Source organism: Hipposideros armiger, unplaced genomic scaffold (assembly GCF_001890085.2).
Source record: "Hipposideros armiger isolate ML-2016 unplaced genomic scaffold, ASM189008v1 scaffold_1530, whole genome shotgun sequence".
Lineage (NCBI taxonomy): Eukaryota > Metazoa > Chordata > Mammalia > Chiroptera > Hipposideridae > Hipposideros > Hipposideros armiger.
The window spans coordinates 69,371-77,524 of NW_017732880.1; the positions used below are offsets into that span (position 1 = coordinate 69,371).

The 8,154-nt window shown below is 40.4% G+C and overlaps 1 pseudogene; it reads left to right on the forward strand.

Annotated features, from left to right (window-relative positions):
- Positions 1-6,110: 6,110 nt before the first annotated feature.
- Positions 6,111-7,438, forward strand: LOC109377734 (uncharacterized protein C8orf34 pseudogene; annotated as a pseudogene).
- The last annotated feature ends 716 nt before the right edge of the window (positions 7,439-8,154 follow it).

Below are 8,154 nucleotides of genomic sequence, written 5' to 3' on the forward strand. Positions count from 1 at the left end.
CTAACACAAAGGAAGTTTAGAAGCCATGGTGTCCATCCTCTGGAAATTTAAATTCTGAAATGTTTTAAAAACATCATTAAAAAAATTAAAGAATCATTTAGTGAAATTATAATAAGTGTATGTGTGCTTTTATAGAGGTATCTCTGAGATGTTCACCTAACTTAGAATAGGATTTCTCTCTAGGTGGTGGAATTTTGTATGATTTTTAAAAATATTCTTCTTTATATATTAATATATTTTAATGTTTTAATTATAGTATACATTATTTTAAAATCAAGAAAAGGAAATATATTTTCTTTTCAGATTAAAAAGCAGTTCATGAAACATTTCAAACACCAATTATTTCTCAGAGTTGAAAGCTATCTTAGAAAAAGTATATATATTTTAATGCAAATCCATTTTTAAGTGAAGTAACATTGAAATCAATTTTTTTTCTTTTAAAGATTTTATTGGGGAATTGAGGAAGGGGAACAGCACTGGAGAATCGAGGGAAGGGGAACAGACAAGTTGCTGTCATTTTGTTCTTCAGTCTAGTTGTGGAGGATGTTGCTTCACTGGCCCATGTTGATATTATCATTGCACTCTTCCCAGGTTAGGCAGATCGGTCGCCGGCCTCTGGACGGCCGCTCACTGCAGCTCTTGGCAGCTCACGCTGGCTGCTGGCTACACAGGGTAGCTTATGGCAGCCCACTGCAGCAGGGGCTGCAGCCTACGCCGTCACCGGCGACTCACGGCAGCCCAGCCCCAGGTCGAGCCATTGTTCACCATCTTAGCTGTAGAGGGCAGTGTCACTGGCCCTCTTGTGTGATCCGAACCAGGGCCCTGCTGCTCAGAGCTGGTGTCCCAAGCCAGCTCTTAACCAACGCGTCACTTGGCCTGCCCAAAATCAATTTTTTATTACTGTCTAATACTTAGCTTTTTAAAATATTGAGCATTTGTGAAAGTCCTGATGTTAAATACAGCTTCCTGTGTGCAAGAAGAGTTTCTATGGTGTCATCACTTTGTACTTCCATCTGAAACTTTTATATTATTGGTTCATAATTTCATATTATCTCATTCCAATTGAACTTTTAAAAGTGCTTCTGATTATACACTATGGAGCCCAAAGGACTGTTGCAGCACATTGTCCACAGACTACCAACCATAAGCAGTGAAAATAAGTCCCCAGGGCACTTAGGAGCAGAATCCAGACGGATCTCAGCCCCCATCCCCTCCCACCTGCCATCTGGATCTCCCTGCCGCGATGTGAGGATGGGAGCCGCAGGAGAGAGCCGAAAGCAGCGCTTCCTGACCCCTCCATTACCCACTGCAACCATTAGAAGCAGGATCCAGAAAGAGGCCTCAGCATCATGACTGCCCTCCATTTTCTGCGCCTTGAAGGCGTGACAGGAACTTTAAGAGATCTTTTAAGTCCCTTTCAAATCTAAACTCTATGTATTTACAAAAATTTAATTTAAAAATGTTGGCTTTCAAATGGACTGTTTTACCCTCCTTACCAAGATTCAGAGATTCAATTTAGAGCAACTTTCTGATGATAGATGTATGAATAAGTGACCAGCTGATTCCCTACCCGTCCTCCACTTTAAATATTTTTTAAGCTTTGAGGCTTTTTTCATAAAAACATCTTTCAACCACTTTAGTGGTATCTCTTGGCTTGGGAGCTTCTCTGGGATTGGAAACATCAATTATTCTCTCTGTCTCTGTTTCTCTTCTTCAGTTCTCCATTGACTGCAGTTTATAAATAAGTTTAGCTCTTCCTGTGCTAAAAAAAAAGGTTTAACACTATCGTCTACTTTAGCTACAATCCCATCTTTCTGTTCTCTCCACAACCACCTTCACTTTCTATTCCTACTCTCTTCACCACGCGTTCTTTCTGCTGTCATTCTGCTGTCATTACAGCTGACAATGGTCTCCGAAACAAATGAAAAACAAAACAAAACAAGAAAACCCAATAGACATCTTGCTGCACCTTGCTGAACCATTTTATTTTGTTCATCTTTTTCTGTCCTTCTTAAAATTTATTTCTTTTGGAATCGTGGATACTGAATTCTCCTGACTTTTCCCCATTTTACCAGGCTGTTTGCTGGTTTCTTGTCTTTTGCCAACCCCTAAATATTGGTGTTTTCTGGAGCCCCATCCTGTTTTCTTCCTCTTCCTAGGGACCTCACCCAACTGATATTGCTGGCCACCCCTATATACCTCCTTCTGTCTTCTGAGTTCCACATCTATATTTTAAATTTCTTAGTGGATATTTATTCTTTCCTCAAACATTCACTGTGTCTATACATTGCACCAAATAAGAAACAAAAATAATTAGCCTGACTACTGGTCTTTCATCCATTTTTTCTCCTGTCTAGTCTACGTTTTGTTCATAGATACAAATCTTATCATGTTAATCCTCAGCATTAAAAATCTCTGGGTCTTCCTGGGCCCACATGAAAAATACAAAATGCCAAACCCTGGCTTGCAGAGTCTTTCCTCTGCAGCCTCCTTCTCCAGTTTCATTTTCTTCCCCTCTCTCCTTATGCCCCCAAACCTGCCAAGCAACCATACACATGGTGTGCTCCCAGCCATGTCACCTTTCTGCATATCCCTGGGTTCCAGCCCATGGTTCTCTTGGACTGGAATGCTCTAACCCCTCTGTCTTCTTCATCAGCTCAAATGATTCTTCCTAAGTTAAATTTTCCTGGTACCCCTTTTTCCCCCTCAAATGTTTGTTGACCTTTAACACATTTTTACTGTATTGCAAATCTTGGGGGGGAACTAGCTATCCCCATTGCCTGTGTCTAGCACAAGTTCTGAGACACAGTGAGCATCAAATGTATAAATGAATTGACAAAAGAATTAACTGCAAACTCACACAATGTGTGAAATTTAGGTGAACAGGAAAATGAGAAAGTTTAGAGTTCAAGTGAATAAACAGAGCTTTCATTTACACCTGGGTGCCTCATATTTCCATGAATTACTCACAATGACTGCGTGCCATTAGATGACTTCCTATTCTCTCCTCAATCAAGTTTTCAGTGCGGGACTACCCCTTCTGCATTCCCGAGCTTTGGCCCCGTTTCTCTCTCCAGGAGTCCTTCCCTCTTCTGGACAGTCTTCTCACCACTAAGCACTTACTCTGTCCCCCAAGCTTAACTGAGCACAGAACTAATTCAGATTAAATTTGAAGACTTATTGCACATGTTTTGCAGGCTAATGATAATAGAATAAGTAAATAATTCTGACCAACACTTATTCATTCTTTTACCATTCCTCAGTGATCATAAAACACTGTATGCAAGATGTAGTGGAATAAGACAGGTACAGGAAGGTGCTTATGATAAAGACAAGCAAATCTCTACATTAATGCATTCTGAGCAAAAAGAGTTGGAATAGATTTTCAGATCTTTTTGCTTTCTCTCATGATCAATACTGGGATTAGAAGTCTAGGAGTAAAGGAAAACATGTATATTGCATTATTTATTTTAGGTTGTGATACTCAACCCCTGGAATTTAGAGGAAAACAAGAACCCATAAGCTGCTAAAAGTCAGGAAGTTCTTAATTTTTAGAGTGCTATTCCAATAGTGAGACAGCAGCCCATTTACTACCTTTTAATTATCAAAGTCATATAATTTTGGTGGTATATGGCTATCAGTGGACTGACTCTATTTTAAGAGCAAGTATTCATCATCATCATACTGGAGAACTGGATACTTATATGGTCACAAATTGATTAAGTAATTGTTAAATATCAGTAAATACATTTTAGAAAACTGATTATAAACTGAATGTCGCCTAAGGGGAAGAAATGGTATTTTAATCCTCCTTAAATGAATGTCAGTGTCCTAGTTCACATGAAGCCAGTGTTTACATCTTGAATACAATTTTAAAAGGAACAATTACAATATATTGGAATCACTTCTAATAATTTGCCTATATTTCCAATACATGGGTCTAGAACAGAAAGTTTTGAATTTACTAAATTCAACTGTATTCTTTTTTTTTAAATTGGGGTAGTTGGGGGAGGGGAACAGTGTTGGGGAATTGGGGAGGGGGACCAGTCAAGTTGTTGTTCTTCTTAGTTGTGGAAGGCGCCAGTGGCCATCTGGCTGCCCATCGGCAGCTCGTGGCCTCTAAGCTCAAGGTGCTATGTTACGATCTTAGTTGCGGGTGGGCGTAGCCACCATCCCATGTGGGAGCCGAGCCAGCAGCCTTGTTAAGAGCACATGCTCCAGCCGCTGAGCTATCCGGGTGGCAGCTCAGCTCAAGGTGCCGAGTTCAGTGTAGCCCACCATCAAACAAGCAGTCTTGTTGTTAGGAGCATGTGCTCTCACTAGCTGAGCCATCCTGCCACCTGTTGGCAGCTCAGCAGCAGCTCAGCTTGGCCGCAGCGTCACTGGCTCATGTGAGACTCAAACCAGTGGCCCTGTTGCTCAGAGCTCTTAAGCTAACTCTTAACTAACTGAGCCACTCGGCCAGCCCTCGACTGTATTCTTAAGGACAGATATATATATGAGATGTTACTCAACATCTGTGTTATGTCTCCATCATCTTTTGCTTTTTTTCTGTCCAGCAGAGAACATCCAAGACTGAATCCATTGAATCAACCCTTAATATCTATTGTTACTGGTAGTACTGAGCCAGTGGCAGGGCTGAGGGAGAGCCTAAGCGACCTGGGCAAACATGGCATCGTGCTCCATGCCCATGTCAAAACTACCTAGATACCCTCCATGCTATTACAATTTTGTGTTGCACTTACTCAGAGTTTGAGAGACGGGAGAGGGTCAATTGTAAGACTAACATTTTGAGGCTATGCCTAATGGATGTTAATACAGGAAATGCTAAATACTCAACACTACCATTCATCTTTGCATATAGAGAAAGCAGGTTTTAAAGGAAGGTAAGTGCAGGTTTGAAGAGAACAAAAGACATGCCCAGGAATCATTCTAAGGGGCCTTATGGAAGAACTGAAGAGAAAAATCTCATCCCTCAGTGGTGGTCGGTGGGTATCATAGGTGGCTTCAGTGCACATGAAACTTGAGTCTTTTTGACTCAGCTGGTGGAATCACCTTTCTCTCTTCCAGTGCCTACTGAATCACTGCCCACTTATCCACAGAAAGAATAGAGAAAATGACCTTGATTCATGGAGAAATAGCTACAGAGTCTTGAGGGGAGAACGGCACTTAGACATTATCCATTAACTGTGTTATCTGTTGAGAATAGTATGCCTACTTAACCTGTACACAACATAAAAAGCTCAACATTCATTTATCCTCTTGCACATTTTTTCCATACTGTAGGATGAGGTAAGTGGAAAGAATAATGCACACATTTGATGGGTTAAATATTTATTTCTTCTAAATGCAATATGATTTTCCTCTTAAATGGCAGCTGCTGTAAATATGGAATAGCTACTGTGTACTTTCTTTCATTATCCATACTGAAAAATCTCTGAGAAATAAATAATTCACATAGTTGAATTTACAAGGGCAACTTGGTTACTGTTGCTTTGGAAACAAGTTCTTCTGTGTATGTCTGTGGACTCAGCTGGTATTGAGCCATCGTTTTTTAAATATCAAAAATAATTCTGAGTTTTCCAAGGATTTTTTCCCTCTCTCTTTATTTATTGGATAAAGACTGTTTGAATTGCATAGAAAAGGATCTGATCAGGCCAGCCAGTGGCTCAGTTGGTTAAGAGTTACCTTAAGAGTGCGAGCTCTGAGCAACAGGGTCTCCGGTTTGATTCCCACGTGGAACAGTGACGCTGCGCCGGAGCTGAGCAGCCACTGAGCTGCCAACAGGTGGCAGGATGGCTCAGCTGGTGAAGCACATGCTCCTAACAAGACTGCCTGTTCGATGGTGGGCTATGCCCACCCACAACTAAGACTGTACTCAGCCCCTTGAGCAGAGCTGCTATCCGGATAGCTCAGTGGATAGAGCATGCACTCTTAACAACAAGGCTGCTGGCTCGACTCCCACATGGGATGGTGGCTATGCCCACCTGCAACTAAGATCATAACACAGCACCTTGAGCTTAGAGGCCATGAGCTGCTGACAGGCAGCCAGATGGCCACTGGCACCCTCCACAACTAAGATTGAAGAACCACTTGGTTGGTTCCCCTCCCTCAATTCCCCAATTAAAATAAATAAAGGAAGAAAGCAAGCAAGCAAAGGATCTGATCAATCATAACATCTAACCTACACTTTCTACTCTAGCATCTGAAGAAAGGATATATAACTAGGTTTCTGTGTTTAGTCAAGAAAGATCAGGGTCAAATCCTGGGTTCCTTCCTAGGCATCATGAATCTCTTTTCTCAACATTGAAAAGATTGCTTCTTTGATCCTCCAAAGAGTTCATTTAGGAAAATACAATGAAATATTTACATATGTAGATGCTATTAATAGATAGTAGTGTTCTGTTTAAAATATTTAACAAGCTAATACTGTAGATACCATTTTTCTGCCCCACTATAATTACATAATTAAGTATGACTGTCCTGGGCCTTTATTTTCACTTACTCTCGCACTAATTTACTCACTTACTAATTCACTTACTCATTTGCTCAGAGGAAATTAAAGTCCTGCAAACCCCATTCATGCAAATGTGCCAATAATTGATCTTTGACCTTGTGTAAGTTGTCTAAGACATGTTTCCTGGCCTCAAGAACTCTGCAGAGAGCCACACCAAGTTAATAACTGAAACACCTGACCAGCCAATCCCATTTCTCATTAACCACCTTTAGTCTAAACAAGGAAAATGTAGAAAACATCAAAGAACTTTATCTGGATCTGCAGCTCTCTGGGCAGAAAGTGAAACATCAGAACATAAAGGAACAAGAAGGGATTTCATAAGCTATGATAAGCCTTGGCAATAAAATTCAAAGAAACTAAAATATCAAAAAGTGACCTGGCTGTGTCTAATATTTCTCCAGCCTCACCAGAATCCAAATCATTGCCAAGATCAATAGGTCATCCTAAGTGGAACTGGAAGACTAAACCAGAAAGCCGTGATTGTGATGAACTGAAGCACATCCTTCAAGATAGCAAGAAGCTGGGAACCCCCTTAAGTGTCTGTCTCGAAGTCTTGCAATTTCAGATGAACATGATAACGAAAGAGTGGCATTTACTTCTCTTCTGAGACCCTGTGTGATTGGAAAATGGATAGGTCAAGGAGAGAACGATGCTGACCCACTAGCTGCTAAAATGCTACAGCCCCCAATTTCAAGAAGTAAAACTGAACAATGGGAAAGTGAAGACAGCAGCTCTAGGCCTGCAGGAAGCTTCAAGGCTGAACTCAAGACTAAGGGATTAAAACAATAGCAACAGAAGCATAAGAAACTGTTGGCAGCAACGCTCTCTCAAGATTCTTTTGAATCCATTCACAGCCCGACTCCATCTGTAACAGAAGATATTAATAATGAAGATGATGCAATGGGATTGCTGGGTAATTTTAAAAATTTATAATTTCTCTTTTTCTTCTCTGGCATTACAAAAATTGTAGTGATTAAGAGATTTTAAATAGTCTTATCTTAGGAGGAATAAATTGTTTAACACATACTTTCTTACATTAGACTTTTATAAAATTGCATGTGAAAACTAAGTTGAAATCATCTAAGTATGCAAAGAATTAAATTGTGTTTTGTGCTTTGTATATGCAGCCCTTTACCTTCTGGACAATTTATTCAAGCTTTATTCTGTGTGCAACTGTGATAAAAATTCAAGTCTGTTTGCTTAAAAAAAAATGACTGCTATTGTTTAAGAAAATAAATCACAAAAAAAATCAATATCAAAGCTATCCATTCAGGATAGCGTCCCTGGCTCTAGGCTCTTAACTGTAGAAGACAGAAATGATAGAACCTTGGTGCTGAAATGAGTTCTGGGTGTCCTCTGAGAACAGAGCGATAAGGACCACATCTTGATGAGGATTTGAGTGTGAGTGTGATGCCAAGGGCTTGAACTGTGGACTGAACGGTGTAGAAGCGGATGCCAAAGCACATCCCAAAGCTGCCCAGAAACAAGAGACACATAATGACACATGGCAGCTGCCCATACAGCTTCTAAAAGTACATTCTGCTAAAAATCAGTGAATCTAGGAAATATTTACCTTGTCTTCCAGGTTTCAGAGACAGTAGTAAAGGCAATTGCTAGTCAAAACTTGGTTATCAGAG